The sequence below is a fragment of the Papaver somniferum genome, chromosome 4 (assembly GCF_003573695.1).
Source record: "Papaver somniferum cultivar HN1 chromosome 4, ASM357369v1, whole genome shotgun sequence".
Classification (NCBI taxonomy): Eukaryota; Viridiplantae; Streptophyta; class Magnoliopsida; order Ranunculales; family Papaveraceae; genus Papaver; species Papaver somniferum.
In genome coordinates, this window is record NC_039361.1 from 12,240,775 (window position 1) to 12,263,601 (window position 22,827).

Genomic DNA, 22,827 nt, shown 5'->3' on the forward strand with positions numbered 1-22,827 from the left:
TGAATTTTTTTACGTATTTGAGCAACAAAAAGCCAGTTGGGACTAATTTAGAAGTATACCTGGTCATTTTCATCATTGGGTTTTCACTTTGTTGGTTAATTTCTTCAATTGATTGAGATTGACCTTCACTTTGGGTTAAAACTTCTCTACCATCTCCAAACTTTTTTTTTTTTAACTCTAAAATCTTATTTTGTTTTGATTTTGAGTTAATATAAGTGAATTTAATCGTTAACATTAAACTTGATTATCATCACTAAACTAGGTTATCAATTATGAGGGTTAATTTGTCATTTCCAATTTTTTTGATAAGAGACACCTTGAATGATCATGTAATGACCCTTTTGATCCTATTAGAATACCGTCCCTATAATAAGCTTGTTTATGATACTGTATGATATTAAAAGTAAAACGGACAATGACACATAGGAATAAGAGGTTGAACACTTGACAAACCAAGGGAGGCCATGAAATGAAAAGAAAAGAAAAGAAAAGAAAAGGAATGCTCGGCGTACAACAATAAAAGAAAAATTATTCAAAATGAGAGGATACGCAAATTTAGAATTTTTCACACCCTTCTCAGAACTCAAACGCTACCTAGAAATGAAAGTCCAACTAAAAAATAAATTCCTAAAATAAACTAGAGTTGTTGTCCACAAACTGGTTTAGCAAATGACTTTGTTGTTTTCTAAATTGAGCCAAGATTTGACAAGAACAAACACGAATTCTTTTTGGAACAAGGTGTATTTAGAACTCATCTTGATGAAGTCTGCTTGTCAAATTTATTTTTTAAAAGAATAAAATTTACAGTTCGGTTCTTGAGCAAAAGGAGTATAGAGAGAGACTAGATCATTTTTCAACATCCACGGTTATTACGTATGAGTAAACATTGTGACTTGTGAGTAGATCATTTTAAGTTCTTTTTTAAGTTCTTTTTTACCTAACTTTTACTAGAACTAGAAATAAACAACGTAACAATCAAACAGTTGGGAGAAAAGTTGGGAGAAAAATATAAGTTCATAAAAGTAAAACCAACGATAGAAACAGTAAGATCAGATCACACAACTACAAGAAAAGTAGTATCGGTCTGGCTTCACAATCCCAATGAAGTCTTTAAGTCGTTAACCTGGTTTTAGAAGATGAAAACCAAAAGTTAAAGGAGAATCGACTCTAGCTTAGCACAAGTAGTATCACACAGAATGTGTGGGGATTAGGTTTCCCAGTTGTTAGAGTTCTCCCTTATATAGTCTTTCAAATCAGGGTTTGCAATCAATGTTAGCTTGGTAACAAAGCATTCAATATTCACCGTTAGATGAACACCTGATTAGATTCAAGCTAATATTTCTCAACCGTTGGATCGAAACCTTAGCTTGTTACACACAAGTGAAATGTCCAATTTTGGGTTTATGTAACCGTTCTCAAACATTAACATTTGTTGGTTCAACAATAGTTAACCAAATGGTTAGCCATATGAGCAATTTCATATCAACCATATTCTTCTTCACCATAACTAGTTCAAATGACTCAAATAAACTAGTTAGAGAGTTGTTCAATTGCTTAGATCTTATATAACTACACAAGACACAATCGAAGCAAAAACGGTTTGATTCACTCGAATCGGTTTGTAAGGATCCTCAAGCTCGTCAACGTTATTAGACCAGTCAAGAGACGATTTAAACGCTAATGACTCGATTAGTTAACATAGATTTTAATTAGTAGAAATTAATCTGACAATAATTCAGATATGAAACTAGTATCACTAGATAGATCTCGAAAAATTACGCGACTTAGACTACTCGAGCGTGTCATTAGGACACCAGACGAACAAGGAAGCATCTAAGTTGTACGATGGGAAAAACTATCATTTTTCTGTTAAACCGCTTGGCTTCCCGTATCAATCTTCTGGGTGCCTAAAATATTTTCCTTTGGCCTTATCATCACCAAAGTCGTGTCGAGAGAAACTCATTTTCTTCTCTTCGCTTCTTCTTTCTTCTTCCCTGTTCTTTCTCTCTTCCTCTCTGTAAATTTCGAGCTCATGGATTGAGCCTCTTCTGCCGAGAAATTCTTATAAACCTTGTTAGCTTGATGAACTGAGTGAGGAGATGATGATGATGATGTCGATGGAGTTTTTGGAAGAAACAGAAGTTAGGGCTTCAGCTGATTTTGAGGTTGTATAGAACTGATGATGATTTATTGTTGCTGATTGACGAAGAACAGAAGGGTTGTGATTGAATTGATGATCTGAAGCTGTTCTAATGATGAATTAAAGCTAGGGTTTTCATGTTCTTCCCAAATCAGGTGATTTAGGGTTCTTTTGAACTGAAGATTAAATCGAGTGTTTTTGATTGATTAATTGGGTTATTAAAGATGGGTAATTAGGTAAGAAGTAGAATTGTTTGTTTGAGTTCATTTTTAATTTCATAGAGAATCAGGATTTCCTGAGTTGATTTGGAGTCACTGATTTTAGACTCTTTAGAAAAGAAGTTAAATTAGGGATTTTTATGAAGTTCTGGAATTGGGGGAAGAATAAAGGAATTCCGAGAATAGGAGTTGATGAAATCCAAGTTGCAGATAAAGAAGAGGTTGAAGTAAGGATTGTATTGATACTAAAATGGTTGCTGAGTTGGTTTGAATTGTGATAATGACGATGTTGGTGAAGTTGAGTTTTTGGTAGTGTTCTAGATGAATGTTAGGTTTTTGTGTTGATGGAGGTAGTCTTATCTGAGGTTGTAGATCTGTTAAAGAATGAGGAATTGAAGGATGTTCTTGAACTACAGAGTTGGTGGTTGTATTGAAATCGGGTGGTGATGGAATTGCCGTTGGTGGTGGTGGTTTAGTAAAGCACATGAATTTGGAGATGGTGTTGATACTAGTTTGGTTACTGATGCAGGACATGGCAGGGTAGTTGATGTTGAACTGGTAGGAGTTGCACATAGTTTGTTAGGTGCAGGGAAGAGTCGGGTTGGTGATGAATTTGTGAAAGACACCAGTAGAGCAAAGATTGTGCGGTGTTGATGCAATGGAAATCGTAGTTGAGTCAGTAAGGCAGTCACATATAATTCCAAGAAGGTTGAGCAAGATAAATTGATATCATTGTTAGAGGTTGTGGCTGGAGCTAAAGGTGTCTGAGCTGAGGTTAGATTGTGGCGGAATTGAGGATGAAATGGTTATGTAAACTGAATCTAGCGGGTCTGCAATGTGAAGCTGGGTTGGTAATGATGTTGCTGTGAAGGTAAAGTGGGTTGATCAATACAAGCTTTTGGGTATGAGGATGTCAAATCTGCAGGATGAAGATTTAAGTTACTATGGCGGGTTGCATGAACTTTTGAAGTGAAGCCTGGTGCTTTTGTTGCCAGTATTGGGAATTGCAAGGTGAAAGGAAATGAACTGGAAATGGAGATGTTTGAATCTGTCAAGAAGAAATAAAGCTAATGATATTACTGTTGAAATATTATTTGAAATGAAGATGTAAGTTAGACATAGCTTATAGAATTGTGTACGGTTAGAAATGCATTTTTTTGTTTTTGGCATATTTTGTTTGCGTGCATTAAATGTTTAAACCTGTTAGTCATCTCATGCAGTTATCTGACTGACTCTGTTCTTAACTTCTTAGATGACTCCGTTTGTCCGACTAAGTTGAATTGGTGTTAACTCACCGAGTTTTCCTATTTTGACATGAGCTGATTCAGTTGACCGATTCCATTTTTGACTCAAAGTGTTGACCTGACTTTGACTTGGAGTTGACCTTTGGCTGACGTTTACCGTTGGTTGACTCCTTTGACCGTCAGTAACCGTTAGTTGACCCAGTTGGGCCAGACCTTGTGTAATGGGCTAGTTTAGTGGAATTAGGCTTAGTACCATGTATTCTTAGTTTGATATTTGGACCTCTTATGGTCCGAATTGACCTTTGGTTCCTTATACAAAGTTGTAGATATTCATAAGATATATCTAGTGGACTATAAAATCAATCTAATTGGATTAGTAAACTTTAGATATGCTTAAGATAGATAATAAAAAGGTGTAAAACCATCAATAGGTTTAGAACCATTAGATAGACTTGTTATGAACCTTGTATGAGCCTCTTGGCTAATTCGTAGAGTGATTGTGTGATTAACAGTTAGTCTTTATTAACAACGATCAATTCAAAGGATGGACTAGTGGATTGAGGATCTCGAGGTAGGCGTGGCTTGTCATCAAATCAGGTGGGAACTCTGTAACCTTCTTGTAATCATTGAGCCTTCTTTTTATTGCGAGCATGATGAGTCTTTATTACTTTTGGCATGTTTGTGTGTTTAATTATCTATGTAAATGCTTGTATGTGTCTTGATGTGCGTGTAATATGCATTGTATGATTTCCCTGCAAGGAGTGTCTGTGATTCCCCACGGCTCTTTGCTAAGTTAAGTATGGCGGCTTCTTCCTCGTTTTAATATTACTTAGTAGGAAGGCTTCTTCCCCGTTTCAATATATTAGTAGGGCGGCTTCTTCCCCGCTTCGATAGTATATAAATAATATATAGTAGGGCGGCTTCTTCCCCATTATAATATACCTAGTAGGTCGGCTTCTTCCCCGTTTCGTTATTATATATACTATTTTATTTTTGGGATATCACTCGTGTGCATATTATAGTTGTTTGTCTAACTTTCTGATCTTGATAGCAATATTCTGAATCATGGTTTGTATGGGCATTCTGCGTGGACGATGTTATTATTATTGATTAGGGTTGCTCTCGCGTCGTCTTCTCCAATGATTTTGGCGAGGTTTGAGTGACACTTGCTTCATGATGCATACATAAATAAATGAATAGTTTCTTCTTATTTCTTTCAATTTATATTGATGTAGAACTATGAAGCATGTTAGTGATTACTTGAGAGTTATTTGTTTCCATTGGGAACCCCTTTGGGATGATGTGCTCACTTGTTCCTACTTCAGTTTTCAGTAATCAGAAGAAATGGAGCGTTTGAAGATATCAGTTTCGTAGCTTAGAGCTTTATCGAATCTAGTGTTGTTGTACATCTTTTACTACATGTATTCTTTCTTATTTGTAACCAACAAATTAATATATTTATATCACTGGAGAGATTTTCATTTATACAGTATTTAGAGAGTTTGGGTTTGATTTTTAGCATTTCAAGTAATTAGGATTCTTAAATCGGTAATCTAGATTTGAAGCTTCAATTAGATTGTAATCCTATTAGCTAGGCAGGTTTAAGAGTTGGGGCGTCACAAGTTGGTATGAGAGCTCACTATTAGATATTACACGGGGAGCAATAGATGATATATATTTAGTATCGGATGGTGAATTAGATTAGTTTAAAACCGGGATGGGTTGTGAGATAAATCTTAATCACTAAAAGCTATCAATAACTAAAAGATTTATTTGGTTGATTGATTTGTTTTGTTTTGTATGTTTGTGTGTACATCTTGTAAAGTAAAAATTGTACAGTAAACCAATTATCTTATGTTTTGCAAAGCTAATAGAGATTAGAGAGTAGTTAGTCTAAAATTTTGAACACGTGGTCGACCCAATGCTAAAAATAAATAGATAGATAGATTAGTATTATTGATAGATTTTGAAAGTCATGTAGACACTTATTGAGTATCTAAACTTATTTATCTGTTAGAGATTAAATTAGTATAGCTGAGGTTGTTAATTTTGAGTGATACATTACAGATTCATATAGAAACTTTATTATAGAGTATCTTCTAATAAAATAAGTAATTTATTGAAGTAGAGAATAGTATATTGAACCTAGAGCCACAAATTTTAGATCCTAGTTGTAGAAAGTAATCTAGATTTGTTTTTTCTTTTCTTATTTCCTTGAACTCATTCGAAATGAGTTGAGTTTTCACGCGTTTGTAAGTATGAGCAGTACTTGCATTTTGTCGAGAATTAATATTACCATATAAGGTGGAGAGTTTTGAAGACCGGAAGGACGATTCTATTTTCGAGGACGAAAATATATAAGGTGGGGAGAATGTAAGGATCCTCAATCTCGTCAACGTTATTAGACCAGTCAAGAGACGATTCAAACGCTAATGACTCGATTAGTTAACATAGATTTTAATTAGTAGAAATTAATCTGACAATAATTCAGATATGAAACTAGTATCACTAGATAAATCTCGAAAAATTATGCGAATTAGACTATTCCACTGTGTCATTACCGGACGAACAAGGAAGCATCTAAGTTGTACGATGGGAAAAACTATCATTTTTCAGTTAAACCGCTTGGATGCCCGTATCAATCTTCTGGGTGCCTAAAATATTTTCCTTTGGCCTTATCATCACCAAAGTCGTGTCGAGAGGAACTCATTTTCTTCTCTTCGCTTCTTCTTTCTTCTTCCCTGTTCTCTCTCTTCCTCTCTGTAAATTTCGAGCTCATAGATTGAGCCTCTTCTGCCGAGAAATTCTTATAAACCTTGTTAGCTTGATGAACTGAGTGAGGAGATGATGATGATGATGCTGTCGATGGAGTTTTCGGGAGAAACAGAAGTTAGGGCTTCAGCTGATTTTGAGGTTGTGTAGAACTGATGATGATTTAATGTTGCTGATTGACGAAGAACAGAAGGGTTGTGATTGAATTGATGATCTGAAGTTGTTCTAATGATGAATTAAAGCTAGGGTTTCATGTTCTTCCCAAATCAGGTAATTTAGGGTTCTTTCGAATTGAAGATTAAATCGAGTGTTTTTTATTGATTAATTGGGTTATTAAAGATGGGTTTTAATTAGGTAAGAAGTAGAATTGTTTGTTTGAGTTCATTTTTTGATTTCATGGAGAATTAGGATTTCCTGAGTTGATTTGGAGTCACTGATTTTAGACTCTTTAGGAAAGAAGTTAAATTAGGGATTTTAATGAAGTTCTGGAATTGGGGGAAGAATAAAGGAACTCAGAGAGTAGGAGTTGATGAAATCCAAGTTGCAGACAAATAAAAGATTGAAGTAAGGATTGTATTGATACTGAAATGGTTGCTGAGTTGGTTTGAATTGTGATAATGATGATGTTGGTGAAGTTGAGTTTTTGGTAGTGTTCTAGATGAATGTTAGGTGTTTGTGTTGATGGAGGTAGTCTTATCTGAGGTTGTAGATCTATTAAAGAATGAGGAATTGAAGGATGTTCTTGAACTACAGAGTTGGTGGTTGTATTGAAATCGGGTGGTGATGGAATTGCCGTTGGTGGTGGTGGTTTAGTATAGCACATGAATTTGGAGATGGTGTTGATACTAGTTTGGTTACTGATGCAGGACATGACAGGGTAGTTGATGTTGAACTGGTAGGAGTTGCACATAGTTTGTTAGGTGCAGGGGAAGAGTCGGGTTGGTGATGAATTTGTGAAAGACACCAGTAGAGCAAAGATTGAGCGGTGTTGATGCAATGGAAATCGTAGTTGAGTCAGTAAGGCAGTCACATATAATACCAAGAAGGTTGAGAAAGATAAATTGATATCATTGTTAGAGGTTGTGGCTGGAGCTAAAGGTGTCTGAGTTGAGGTTAGATTGTGGCGGAGTTGAGGATGAAATGGTTATGTAAACTGAATCTAGTGGGTCTGCAATGTGAAGCTGGGTTGGTAATGATGTTTTTGTGAAGGTAAAGTGGGTTGATCAATACAAGGTTTTGGGTATGAGGATGTTAAATCTGCAGGATGAAGATTTAAGTTACTATGGCGGGTTGCATGAACTTTTGAAGTGAAGCCTGGTGCTTTTGTTGCCAGTATTGGGAATTGCAAGGTGAAAGGAAATGAACTGGAAATGGAGATGTTTGAATCTGTCAAGAAGAAATAAAGCTAATGATATTACTGTTGAAATATTAGTTGAAATGAAGATGTAAGTTAGACATAGCTTATAGAATTGTGTACAGTTAGAAATGCCTTTTTTGTTCTTGGCATATTTTGTTGCGTGCATTAGATGTTTAGACCTGTTAGTCATCCCATGTAGTTTCTGACTGACTTTGTTCTTAGATGAATCAGTTTGTCCGACGAAGTTGAATCGAATCGGTGTTCACTCACCGATTCCATATTTGACTCAGAGTGTTGACCTGGCCTTGACTTGGACTTGACCTTTGGCTGATGTTTAACGTTAGTTGACTCATTTGACCGTTAGTTGACCCAGTTGGGCCAGACCTTGTGCAATGGGCTAGTTTAGTGGAATTGGGGTTAGTACCATGTATTCTTAGTTTGATATTTGGACCTCTTATGGTCCGAATTGACATTGTGAAAACTACAGGGAGACCCATTTTTCAGATTTTGTCCACTGTGAAACCCACCGTCTCAAAAGTTCAGGCACGCACCCATTTCCGCGGTGAAATTTTCTCCCACACCCAAATTTTCTAAAATTGTTTCTTCACTTATTCTTCCTCGTTTTTTCTTTCATGGCAACCAACAAAAATTCAGAGCTTGCAAACACAATTTCATGGAAGGAATCGGAAACCATCGACATACATGAACTCATATTGAATCCAATCAACACAATTGGAAACAAAAGGTATTTCTCATCATTCTCCGCATCCATTTTTAACCTAATTTTCCTAAATTCGCTCTTTTTGTTTTCTATCGGTTCCCTTCAATTTTGTTGATTTTGTTCGTAAAACCAATGAATTAATAATGGGTTTCTGTTCAATTTTCATTTACAGCTTAGAGAGAAATGTCTGAAAAGAATTCAAGAAGATAGAAATCACTTTCTTTGGAAAATGAGATTACCTTCTTCTTCAGAAACACCTCCATCACTTAATCAAAAGGTATTTCTTTCTTTAAAATTGGTTTGTGGGTTTAGTTGAGATTGCGGCAGTTGCCACTATGACCTACTTGCGCCACTGTATAGTGAGCATGTTTAGAAAATTTTGTGTAGAGATGTTGGATTAGGTCAATTATGTAAGTGTTATTGTATATGGATTGAACTGATTCAATATGAGAACCTGTGGATGGTTTTACGCAAATAAGATAGATGGAAAAATTGAAGCATAGGAGTTTAATACTGTAAAACCTATGGGGAAAGATTCGGTTTGTTCATGTATAGGCTATTTAACATGTTGAAATTCACATGAGATAGAGTTGATGGCTATGATGGCTATTTTGCGGTTCTGTGAAAGCATCTCTATCTTGGAACTGGAATGGCCACACACTGACAGTAGGCTTATAAGCTGCAATACGATCATCCATTGGGAGGAAGTGTATTAAACATTATGAATCTTAGAATTCATGTGTCGGTCCATATTTGAATCTGTTTCATATAAAGCTAATGTAAATCCTATTGACCTTGTCTATTAACCTTTGGGCAAGAACAATTTTATATTGCATAACCTGTCATGCAGTCGAGAAAATGACTGCATAACATGTTATGCAGTTGTGAAAATGACTGCATAACATGTTAGCGCGTTATGATGAGACATTTTTGTTAATATTGAAACCAACAAAAAAAAGGCTGCATAACTTGTCATGCACCTACAATAATAGCTGCATAACTTGTTATGCAGTTCAGAGAATGGTTGCATAACACGTTATGCAGCTACTTTTTTGTTAGTATTGAAACGAACAACAAAAAGGATGCATAACTTGTCATGCACCTACAATAATATCTGCATAACATGTTATGCATAACCTGTTATGCATCCGAAAATATGACTGCATAATGCATTATGCATCGAGAACATAGATGCATAACCTGTTATGCATCCGAAAATATGACTGCATAATGCATTATGCATCGAGAAAATAGATGCATAACCTGTTATGCATTCGAAAATATGACTGCATAATGCATTATGCATCGAGAAAATTGTTGCACAATCTTTTATGCATCGAGAAAATAGATGCATAACTGATATACATTCGTAAATATGGATGCATACTGTATTATGCATCAATTTTTTTTATGTACGCACTAAAATCAACCAAAACAACGGTTACATAACTTGGTATAGATGTATAACTTTGTTATCCAAATGCATAATTTGTTATGCAGTGGAGAAAATGGTTGCATAATTCGTTATGCATCTGCAGAATGTGTTATGCATCTTTTTTGGTGGCTGCATAATGGTTATGTATCAAGTTTTTGAAAATTTTGCCTAAAATGATGATCACCTCCGATTTTTTCGTGAAAAACAAAAATTTGATATTCTTATTTGTACTCGTTGCGCATCTCTCTTAAAAAGATTTCCAACGATATAAAATTTGTAAAATTCCAAGGCGCGGATTTTTAGATATGTTATATCCAAGTTGCGTTGCCAATTATACCCCTGATGCATAACCTGTCATGCGGATGCATAACCGTCATGCATACATTTTTAAGAATTTCATATAATTATGGGTGTCACGAAAATAATTATGGGTGTCACAGTACCCAAAATTAATTGTGGGCTTGACAATGAGAATATTATTTTTTTTGGGTCTCCCCCTAATTTCCCCATTGACATTTGGTTCCTTATACAAAGTTGTAGATATTCATAAGACATATCTAGTGGACTATAGAATCAACCTAATTGGATTAGTAAACTTTAGATATGCTTAAGATAGATAATAAAAAGGTGTAAAACCATCAATGGGTTTAGAACCATTAGATAGACTTGTTATGGACCTTGTATGAGCCTTTTGGCTAATTCGTAAAGTGATTGTGTGATTAACAATTAGTCTTTATTAACAACGATCGATTCAAAGGATGAACTAGTGGATTGAGGATCTCGAGGTAGGCGTGGCTTGTCATCAAATCAGGTGGGAACTCTGTAACCTTCTTGTAATCATTGAGCATTCTTTTTATTGCGAGCATGATGAGTCTTTATTACTTTTGGCATGTTTGTGTGTGTTTACTATCTATGTAAATGCTTGTATGTGTCTTGATGTGCGTGTAATATGCATTGTATGATTTACCCGCAAGTATTGTCTTTGATTCCCCCCGACTCTTTGCTAAGTTAAGTATGGCGGCTTCTTCCCCGTTTTAATATTACTTAGTAGGACGACTTCTTCCCGGTTTCAATATATTAGTAGGGCGGCTTCTTCCCCGTTTCGATAGTATATAAATAATATATAGTAGGGCGACTTCTTCCCCGTTATAATATTACCTAGTATGGCGGCTTCTTCCCCGTTTCGTTATTATATATACTATTTTATTTTGGGGAAATCACTCGTGTGCATATTATACTTGTTTGTCTAACTTTCTGATCTTGATAACAATACTCTGAATCATGGTTTGTATGGGCATTCTGTGTAGATGATGTTATTATTATTGATTAGGATTGCTCTCGCGTCGTCTTCTCCAATGAGTTTGGCGAGGTTAGAGTGACACTTGCTTTATGATGCATAAATAAATAAATGAATAGTTTCTTCTTGTCTCTTTCAATTTATATTCATGTAGAACTGTGAAGCGTGTTAGTGATTACTTGAGAGTTATTTGTTTCCATTGGGCACCCCTTTGGGATGATGTGCTCACTTGTTCCACTTCAGTTTTCAGTAATCAGAAGAAATGGAGCGTTTGAAGATATTCGTTTCGTAGCTTAGAGCTTTATCGAATCTATTGTTATTGTACATCATTTACTACATGTATTCTTTCTTATTTGTAACCAACACATTAATATATTTATATCACTGGAGAGATTTTCATTTATACAGTATTTAGAGAGTTTGGGTTTGATTTTTAGCATTTCAAGTAATTAGGATTCTTAAAATTGGTAATCTAGTTTTGAAGCTTCAATTAGATTGTAATCCTATTAGCTAAGCAGGTTTACGAGTTGGGGCGTCACACGGTTCATGAACTTTATAGCCACGGTTTGCAAAAGCATTCCTTAGTTTATATAAACATGAGTTCAAGAACAACCGATTTTAGATATAACCAACTCAAGTTCGCGGACTGGGTTCGCGGACTTAAGCTCATGGAAGGAGTTCACAAACTCCAGCAGAAATTCTCGGGCCGAGAACTTCCGCCATTTCGCAGACTTGGCTCACGCCACATTCTGTTTCTCTTGATCAACAAAGTTCGCAAACTTTGGTTCAAGGAATAAGGACTTATACATATATGTGTTTCCTCAAAAAATTTTATATCCTACCAATGGTTATGTAATCTAAACTCTCATTTCAATCATTGAAACATTCTCAGAGGACGTTATATAGCCGTTATTCACATACCATTTTTCGTCAGAGGAATTTTCAAAGTGATTGAAACATAACATGACACTCGTCACTAGGTAAAGATGAATTTGGCTAAAGCGAAAGCTTACCAACACATATTTAGAGAAATAGATAGGCGAGTTAAACTCGACTCGAAATAGAAAATGTGTATAATCAAAGTCTATACATCAAAACGAATTTTGTCTCACGAATAGGAGATAGAGTAAATAGACTTTTGAGTGACAAATAAGTTCAAGTCTCCAAATAACTTTTAGTCGATGAAGATCCACCAGTTCCTTGAATAGTCCTTCGTCTTGTATGATGATTTCCATGGAGTCTTGACCTCAACTACACTTTCTATCCTAGTCCGAGAGCCTTAGCTATAATAGTCTAGAAATCAAGATTTATAGTTTTGATCACTAACATTGACAAACATGCTTGAGATAGCAACGCATGCGAGTTCGACCGAGCAATCACTAATGGAAAATGGGGTTTTGTCAACCCACATCCACGACCCTCACTACCAGTCAATTGACCGTGAACCAGTCAAGACTGTCCTAGATTAAAAAAATATCCGGAGCACAGATTCGAGCGTCTACGCTGGTCGTAGAATTATTTTTTTTATCATTATTTTACTTCTAATTCAACGACCCAATCTTTGACCGGTGAACCGAGTATTTTATGTGGTTCAATTCTCTATGTGGCCACTCTCCCCATCCTTCTTATCCCTTCATCACTCTATTGTTTCTCTTTCTTTATTGATACAACCATTTTTTTCCCCATGAACCTTCTTAATCCCAGCTCTTTCTCTTGTTTTTTCTTTCTCTCTGCAAGTTAAATCTCTCAATAGACATCTGCAAGAAAAAAAGAAAAACTATTTTGTTTTCATCTTTTTCTTCTACAATGAATCCATATCTAGAAGGTGAAATCAATTACTGGAAGCAAAGCTACGTTGGGGTTCAATACATTCAAACAAATAATCAATTTCAATGGTAGTCTGTGCTGTGATTGATAACATCCTTCTTGCACTTAATTGAGGTAATTATCGAATCAATCTTCTTCACTATCTCCAATTACCGTTAATTTTTAATATTAGGGTTTGGGTAAGATTTCGAGCTCTTGGTTTTCCTGGTAGTAATTCGATTGAAGTGTTATTTTTCTTGATTAGGGTTGCGGTTTACTTCAACTGGTTCATATTCTTATTCCTGATTATGATGGTCTGGTGGTGGTGATGAAGAAGAAGATGGTCAGTTTGCTAAGAAGATTTGTCTCGCACTGCTTGTCTATTTTGTGAGTTGAGGTAATTGTTTGATTGCAAATGGGTCATTCTTAGGTGCCATGAGAGAATATGAATTGGTAGATTCTGATTCAGTTATTTTTTGTTAAGTTCATGCTTAAATATGAATTAGTAGAATATGATTTTGAAGTGTTTTGTGAAATGGGTATCACTGGTGTGTTGAGTCCAAAATTTTAATTTCATTATTTTTATTGAAAATTCCGGTTTGTTTACATCTTCTAGATTGAACTCTAAAGGATTATATACCATTTTCAGGCCTTGAATGATTACTGATGGATTTACTGTTAGTGATGGAGTGTGCTGGTGGTGTTTGTGATGCTGATGCTGATGGTGCTGTTAGTGTTAGTTTGGAGGTGCAATTGTTGGTGCCGCTGCTACCTGAAGGTGGTGGTGGTCTCTTAATAATTACATAAACATTGAGGTATAAAATGGTACTGTTTATGTTTTTAATTTGGGTTTTTTTAATTTGATTTTGTCTATGTTTCACAAACAGCGGCTGGCTTAAGCTGATTTGTTTTGGGTTTGTTTGATTTTTTTGGCTGAGATTTCAGGGATTTATTTAATGATATTTGTTGGTGATGATTTGGGTATTGTAGGGTTAGAGAATGCAAAGATTTTTTCAGTTTAAGCTGGAAAAAATTCAGGTGTTGTAGTTGCAGGAAATCCTACACTACACCCCTCACAAGATTTCATTAACATTCAACTCATTTTTGGATTAACAATCTCAATTTTATTGATCAATCATTGAACAATCTTATAAGAAAAGATAAAGGAATCAAGAATAACCACTGCTCTAGATTTTGTCTCTCCTATTTACTTGCTTTTCACTCAAAAAAGATCTCCCTCTTTCCTTTACCATTGAACGGATATTTATAGGGAATTACATAGTGGATGACAGCTAATTTGTCCTTTATTCTTGGATACGGCTTGCGACATTCTCGCAACCTTACAAATGTTAATTTCGCAAACTCTCTTATTTTCGCAGGAGCATCACATTTTTCTCATGATTTTAGCTGACGTCGTTTATTATGTCATTTCTGAAATCGTTCTGCGACGCTATTGTGTTGTGTTGTTGATAATTTCGCTGAGGAATTATTGTTGTGAAATTCTGATCCTACATCTTGCCTCTTCTCATATATTCTCTGCGAAATAGAGAACGATGCGAGAAATGCCGCAGTTGTCCATCTCTTCATATTCTACATTTATCACACGTATCCTTTCTTCCATCTATTTCTTGACACGTCTTTTGTAACCGTTGCTTTTCAACCGCTCACGTCTTTTCGCATTAATGGTGTTTATTTCTTCGAGTAAAAAATCTTCTTTATATATTCTTCTTACTCTTCTTTCTATTTTCTTTTTACTTTCTCTTCTCTTTTTACTCTCTCATCTCTGCAACTCTATTGTTCTTCCGTAAGTTCTGCTACTGTAATTCTTCCTTCTTTAATTTTCTTACTTCTCATCCATTCCCATACTCTATATTCAGATATGCCTCCAAGCGGTCAAAATCATGAGAAAACTTTTAAGGAAACCCAAAAAGATCTTGCCGAGAAAGGTTTTACACTTTCTACCATTCCTGGTGAAAGTGCCAAATCAATTCTTTCTATCAAACTTTTCTCTGATCAACATTGTGATGATCAATCAATCATAGTTTCGTTGGGTCAAATTCTCGCAGGTCTCCCCTTTCCTCTTTATGACCCAGATATTCCTCTGTTCTATGAAATTCTCGCTCACTCGGGATTTTTGCGAGCTATCTTCCAACTGAGTGGGGATTGCATCCTTCTGATGCTGGAGTTCGCTAACCGTGGTGCTGGTAAAGGATATCTTTACTCTAAAGAACATAGGGATCCTAAATTCGCAGATTTGGAGATAATCGCGGAAAAATACACAGTAACGAGTTTCTTTGAGAATTATGAATTGATCTCCATGAAAAAAGAGAATACTCGCTGGGGTATTCACCTGAAGAGGAAAGATAATATTGATGAAGGTAAAATAATCATGCAAGACATTGATTGGTATTCGGGTAAGAACACAACTCCTCGCCAATCCAAAGATGATAAATGGTGTGTTTTTCCCTTGATGCTGAAAGGATCTTCATTGTTGGGTCAAATGTTCTTCCTGAGAATCTCGCTACAACCTTGGGTATTCTCTTGGCCCGAGAAGGAGAAAGAGGTATGTTTCTTCCAGTTTTGCCCACTTTACATTTCTTTATTTATCTTTATTCTTTTGTTCGCTGATTCTTGCGAAATTCTACAGATCCAGAAACTGAAAGATAGCTATCACAGGACTGGGAAGGTAGTACCTTGTTAGCTCTTCGCTCATACACAGATGAGTTAAGAAATATTCTCTTATGATTTTAAACAGTATACTGTTTCCTCTATTTCTTATTTCTATCTGTGTGTGAAGATTATTGCTGAAATAGAAGAGCCTGCCAATGTTGCGAAGACTGGTGAAAAAGGCAAAGGTGCTCTTCGTAGGGAAAAACCAACTGCTCCTCCTTCAAAGAAGAGAAAAATCTGTTCTTCCTCTCCTTCAAATATTCATTCTCATGAAAACTCCGAAAATGATGAGGATGATGAGGATAATGATGACCTTACTGCAAATGAAGATTCTCCATCTGAATTTTCTATGGCTAAGCTCTCTGGCCTCTTTCCTGATTCTTTGCAAGGAATGAGAGATAATCAATTCGCTAATACCTGCAAAGATCTCGTTACGATTTGCGATGTTCCTTTAAGAATCAAATCAAGATCACTGTTGCGAACTTTAAGAACAACGCTCTGCATTTTCGCAATCAAACTATTCAAATGGTTTGTGATGACCATAATATTCCTCACTCTGATTATCCTTGTCTCTTTGAGGAGATCCCAGAGAACATTCCTAGTCTAACTATCTCTGATAGCGAAGCTGATGATGAAGAATCTGGTGGTGATGAAGGTTCTGATGGTGATGAAAGTTCTGATGCAGACGAAGAAGGGAACAATTCTGATGAAGATGATGAAGGATAAACTAAGAAGTAGTCTTTGTTTCTTTCTTTGATCTTCTGTAATATTTGTACATTTATTCCTTCTTTCTGTATATTTGCAAATTCTTTTGATTCCCCATATTCCTTAACATATGAGTTTCTTTCATTTTGACCTGCATTCATTAAAACAATTCTTCCTTGCAATACAGTTAATCAACATAATCATTAATTTTTGGCGTAAATCTATCATATGGAGACAAATAACATTTTCTAATTTCATTCATTCCCATACTTGCCTCTGTTATTTGTATCCAAATGAGAGATTTTTCGCAATCATATGCGAAGTGAATTTTGATTCTTTTCAAAATCTCATTCATGTGTGGTCTTATTTTTCCTTCCTAGTTAAAGGTCTTATTATTCCACCTCTTGTCATTGCGACAAAATCGCAGGACGTTCTTGCACTTTCATGCAAAGACCCCTTGATCTTGCCTTAACTATTTCTTTTGTATTATGGCCTCTTCAGGAATGTTGCGACAATATGACAGGCCTAAATATTCTTGCAAAAATAAATCCATATGACATTGCCGTCTTGCGATGAAATCGCAGGACGTCTTCGCACTTTCATGCGAAAACCCATTGATCTCGTCTTATCTTTTTCTTTTGTATTATTGCCTCTTCAGGATTGTCGCATAAATATGACAAGCCTTAATACCCTTGCGAGTAAAAGCCTTATGACATTTGCGTCTTAAGAAACTTATCAGCTCCCTAATGGAGGGTGCCTCCCTTATCATCCCCCTGGTTGCCCCTTTAAGGAGGCGTACCTCTACCGTACAAGGTTGGCTCCTCCCATCCGGTCTTAACAACAACCAGTTGTTTTCGCAGCCTCTTATCCCTTTTACCTATAGGGTTTATGGTTACGAGACTTCACCCTAAGTGGGGTTTTCTTCGGGTCGAGTGCAGTATAAGCCAAGAATTGTCAAAAATGGCAAGGTACGCTCCAGACGCCCCTGGCACTCTTGACTCAACCGTGTACCTCGGCGCCTTGGTCAGATTCTTCACTCCTTGGGAGAGTCCTTATTACCTTAGTCGCCCAACCTAAGTCATATGCTTAAGATGAGAATCCAAGGTGCCTCTCCCGGATGGGCTTTATTGACCCAAAATCTCCATGACTCAGGTTCCGGTGGCGGTGTAGCCTTTCCCTTGGCCATGCAACAGGTACCCCCTTATATGACGTACTTTAGGTCTTACATTTGCCTCTTGCGAAATTTTATTCGCGAACTAGGGTGTACGCCATAAAGGTTCGCCCCTTTATCTTTTGTCATTGTTCTCTGATTGTCTTCTGTAGAATTCATTATCTGCGAGATTCTCGCACATCATCATATCGTATTTGCATTTCGCAATCTCAATTTTGTCATTCAATAAAATGTATTTTTGAGAATTTTATTTATTGTGAAAGTGTCGCAACAAATTAATCATTCATACATTTCTTATTTTTATTACCTTTGCCATCCTCTGCTTCTTTGTTATTTTCTGCTACTGCTTCCTTGGTAGTGAGATGTTCACCATTTTTTTATTCTGAGCTAGCATTAGTTTCGCAATATCTCTTCTTCTTTTCCTTCGATTGCATCCACCATCAATTTCTCACTTCTTTGTATCTCTTTGATTTTGTGTCGCCAACTTTCCTTCTTGTTTGCTCTTCCTTCGCAGCATTCTACCTCAGTTTCGTAACACCTTTTTCCTTCAACCCAATCTCCCTTTATGATTCTTACACCGCTGGGGTGAGGGAATTTGATGCACTGATGGAAAGTTGAAGCTACACCTAGTATCCCATGTATCCAAGGTCGACCAATTAATGCATTGTAGGGTGACTCTACGTCAACGACACTGAACAGGATTTCAGAAGATATTCCCTTCAATGGAATACACATAGTAACCTCCCCTTTAGGCTTGTTGGCAGTACCATTAAAACCATATATCTTATATGTTGATGGTATAAGATCATCATCTCTTCCTCCATAGTTTTATAAGTATGATAAAATAAGATGTTCACGGAGCTTCCAGTATCGATTAAAATCCTATTAATTTCCCATGAATCTTCAGCTTCATCATCCTCATTTTCTTTCGGTTTTGGATTAATTTCTAATTTTACTACCAACGGATTATCATGTACCTCTTCATCTTCGGGGATTTCTTCTGCGGTAAAAGAAATAATATGTTTCTGCCATTCCTCTAGTGGCGAGATTTTCGCAATATTCATAATTTATCTTCCATCATTATCTCTTGCGAACACTCTACTCAAAACATTTTCATGAAAATCTTCAATTGTCTTGTATGAATGTACGATAGAGTGACAAAATAGATTATTTGCTTTTGCACCAACTTCTATAAAGAATGTTTTCTTCTTTTTCATCATGTTTACTTTGTGATACTCTGGTGGTGGTGGCAATGGTTGAGATTGTGGGTGCCCTACCAAAAAGTGGTTTAGTTTTCCTTGATCTATCATTCTCAGAATAATTCTTTTTACATTTCTGCAATCATTTGTAGTGTGTCCATGAAAATGATGATAAGAACATAACTCATGACTTCTGTGGTTTGGAGGTGGTTCCGTTCCCATATTCCATGGTGTTGGTATATTATCCATCAAAATTATAGCTTCCCATATTTTCTCCACACTTGAATTTAGAGGTGGCATCTTGATTTCTTCCCATACTACCTTGTGACCTCCTTGTCCTCTATTATAGTTTTGTCTTTGACCTCCATAAGTTTCTTGCGGTTGGTCGAGTATTTGAATCTTGTTATTTCCACCACGATTGTAGAAATTTCTTTCTCTTTCATACTCCTCTTGATCTCGGCTTCCCATAGCCACCAGTTTCTGTTGATTGTTGTCCGTTACCTTCTCTTGTTGTATTTGTGAAGTGCTCGCAACTGTGTTTATTAGTTTAGATAATAAGCTTGCATTCAATGCTTGTGAACTGGTGTTCGCAACTGGGTATGATTCCATTTCATTTTGCCTTTCCTCTAGAGAAATATATTCTTACTGAAGTTCTCGCAATTCAGTCATTGTGATCGTATTCTTGACTCTGAAAATTTGGATATGCAATAGGTTGGCTGCAAACATAACATTGATAAATGATAAGATAAGATATCTCTCATCCACACGGACAGCCATTTCGCTACACATACTCCTCCATCTTTTAGTTAGGTGCCTCAAACTTTCGTCAATCCTTTGTTTTAATCCAAACATGTCTTCAATACCAGGTCGTGAAGAATTATTACTTATATATGCCCCCAGGAACGTAGTATGCAAATGATTGAAGGATGTTATTGTATTCTTTGGTAGACCTTCGAACCATTTTAACGCTTCCCCTGTTAAGCTGGATGCAAAAAACTTGCACAATACAGCATCATGATTTTCCCATTGTAACATGCACCTCACGTAGGCTTTAATATGTTGAATTGCACAAGTTGTTCCATCAAAAATGCTGGTCAATGCGGGCAAATTTCATTTCGGAGGTATTCCTCCTAGTTGTACTTCCCTTGTAAATGGAGTTTTCGCAGCTTCTTCTATAGCTTCATCTAATTGTCTTCTGCCTACCTCTCCTCTATTATTTAGCAATCCTCTCATTTCTTCTAATTCTTTCAATATTTGTTTATTTTCACTTGAACTCTGATCCATTGGTCTTTTTAATTTCGCCTCCCTTCTTCTGCGTTCATGTCTTTCTTCTCTCGCGAAATTTTGCATTTCTTCTTCATCATCCTCATCTCGTCTTCTTCTGCGATTCTCTTCCTCATCTCTATCTTGAATTCGCATATGATGATGTCTCTCATTTTCCCCTCCATGATTTTGTTCATTTCTCATCAATTTCATTTGCTGTCTTTTAGCCATCCTCTGTACTCTATCATACTCTTCATTGATATTACCGTTATTCTAGTTTTGTGTTCGTCTTCTTTCTCGATTGTCGTGATTGTTCTGGAGAATTGTTTCCTGGAGCTCTTGTTCTTCCATTTCCGCTGTCAATCTTTCATGTTTGCAAATTAAACGTGCTTGTTCAGCGTAATGTCTTTCAATTTCTTCTTCAATCGTTTGTTGATTTCTTTGAGCTTCTCTCTCATGTAAAATTCTCCTTTCTTCCTCTCGATTCCCTTCGCCAACTTGATTATTTCGTCCCTGACGTTGTCCATTCTCTTGATTTCTATCATTTTGCCTATCATCAAAAGTTTCATTTTGTGGAATGTAACGATCATCAGTCCTTTCTCTATCTTCGCGATGTTCTTCATTATGATTTGATATTTCTTCTCGAATATTATTTCCAGCATTAGCTGTGGGTGATTTTCGCCTCATCTCTCTTCTAGTCGATCTTGAATATGATTTTGTAATACTTCTCGATCTTCTACTCTGTAGTCTCATATTTTCCATCCTCAATTCGTGATTTTTCCTTGTTAGATTTGCACGTTCTTCTACCTCAGCTCTTCTTTCTTCATATATTCTTCGTCTCAACGTTTCTAACTCTCCAATTTCCTCATCTCCATGAATTATTCCTTCATCTTCTTCTTGATTTCTCTCTACTTGTCTATGGTTTCTGGTTTGCTGCTCTTCTTCTACTTTTTCTGCGGAATTTGATTGCCAAGTGTGTATACTCACCTTATCATAATCTATATTCCTTCCTTGTACTAGTGTTTGCTGAACTGGTGGTTGAATTTGATTTTCTCCATTATTTCTCATTCTAGTAGATTATCCCATTTCACTTCTTTCCCTTCCAGCAATTCTTTTGCTTCTTCTAACAGTAGTTGGTTGGTATGATGTATTTCTTCTTCTAGACATTTCTTCAATATTAATGAATTGCAAGAGATTATGTAAAATTCTTAATCAATTCTAGAAAAAGGAGGGTAGCAATGAATGCGAAATCGCTCAACCAATGGGAAGCGATTCTGAAGAAGGAAGAAATGGCAACTTTGTCTTTTGTAACTCCTCACTCCAAATCTTCACAAATATCAATATTAATCTTCAATTTTTTCTAGAATAATCTTCAATCCTCCCTGTTTCTAGCGCCATTATGTAGTTGCAGGAAATCCTACACTACACCGCTCACAAGATTTCATTAACATTCAACTCATTTTTGGATTAACAATCTTAATTTTATTGATCAATCTTTGAACAATTTTACAAGAAAAGATAAAGGAATCAAGAATAACCACTGCTCTAGATTTTCTCTCTCCTATTTACTTGCTTTTCACTCAAAAAAGATCTCCCTCTTTCCTTTACCACTGAACGACTATTTATAGGGAATTACATAGTGGATGACAGCTAATATGTCCTTTATTCTCGGATACGGCTTGCGACATTCTCGCAACCTTACAAACGTTAATCTCGCAAACTCTCTTATTTTCGCAGGACCATCACATTTTTCTCATGATTTTAGCTGACGTCGTTTAGAATGTCATTTCTGAAATTGTTCTGCGACGCTGTTGTGTTGTGTTGTGTTGTTGATAATTTCGCTGAGGAATTATTGCTGCGAGATTCTGATCCTACAGAATGGGGGCTGAGTTGCTTTCGGATGAATCCGATCCTAATGTATAAACTTGAATTGTGAAACTACTGGCAATTTGACAATCGGAAATTCTAACCACTTTGTAATCGTCAATGTTGCCATCGTAACCAAATCCATATCTAACTCTAAAATAACCATTAATTACTGGTATTTTCTTAAATTCCCTAGTAGATGGACTACATATACAAATGTTATTTTCCTTGCTACAATCAAAGGGTGTATTATTACTCGTATAGCTGCTTGAAATAAGTAATAAGCAAAGCAAGCCATTATAAGGACCAGTAATACAAATTGTTGTACCTTGGCAGTTTCCTCATATTCGAAAGGGTTATCCTTCAGAACAGTCACACTATGTACATATTGACTTGTTAAATCTGACGACGATAATAATGAAGCGTAATCTATGGAGTATATCAAGTTCATAGGGTTCATTATATTCCTGTCGTACTCACTAAACATGAATCTGGGGTTGTTTCTTTGGACATTGAGGTGAAACTTAATAACATTAGGGCTACATATCAGATTACGCCAAAGCTTGAATACACACTTACATGTTAGAATGGACTTCACTGGTAACCTCACGAGGATGATTTCATGGATTTCTTCGGGTAGGCTTGACAGTGACATAGTTTCTTTTTGTCGTAAGGATGTAGGATTCTGATGCGCAACATGGAAATTAGGCTGTTTATATAGACTTATGAAACCCTAATTTACAAAAAAAAAAAAAAAAGTAGGAATTACTGGCTAGTCCAGTTCTAGTAGACTCAGTTAATGGCTAGTCCACCCGTGGAAAAGATTTACTTTCTAGTCCAAAAACTTCATGGAGACTATAAAGTGTATTTTATAAATTCTTAAAACACCCTTCCAGGTCTAATTAGTATCAACACATGTAAATGTTACTAGTAGTATGTTACTACATACTAGTAGTATCAATA

At 36.1% G+C, this 22,827-nt stretch overlaps 1 long non-coding RNA gene across 2 annotated transcripts; it reads left to right on the forward strand.

Annotated features, from left to right (window-relative positions):
* Positions 1 to 6,309: 6,309 nt before the first annotated feature.
* On the forward strand, positions 6,310 to 9,349 carry LOC113274747. Of its 2 annotated transcripts, XR_003323193.1 has the most exons (4): positions 6,310 to 7,819; positions 8,386 to 8,476; positions 8,625 to 8,729; positions 9,041 to 9,349. It is a non-coding gene; the product is annotated as an uncharacterized LOC113274747 (long non-coding RNA). The 2 variants fall into 2 exon arrangements; XR_003323192.1 differs by having other exon boundaries at positions 8,625 to 9,349.
* Positions 9,350 to 22,827: the final 13,478 nt, after the last annotated feature.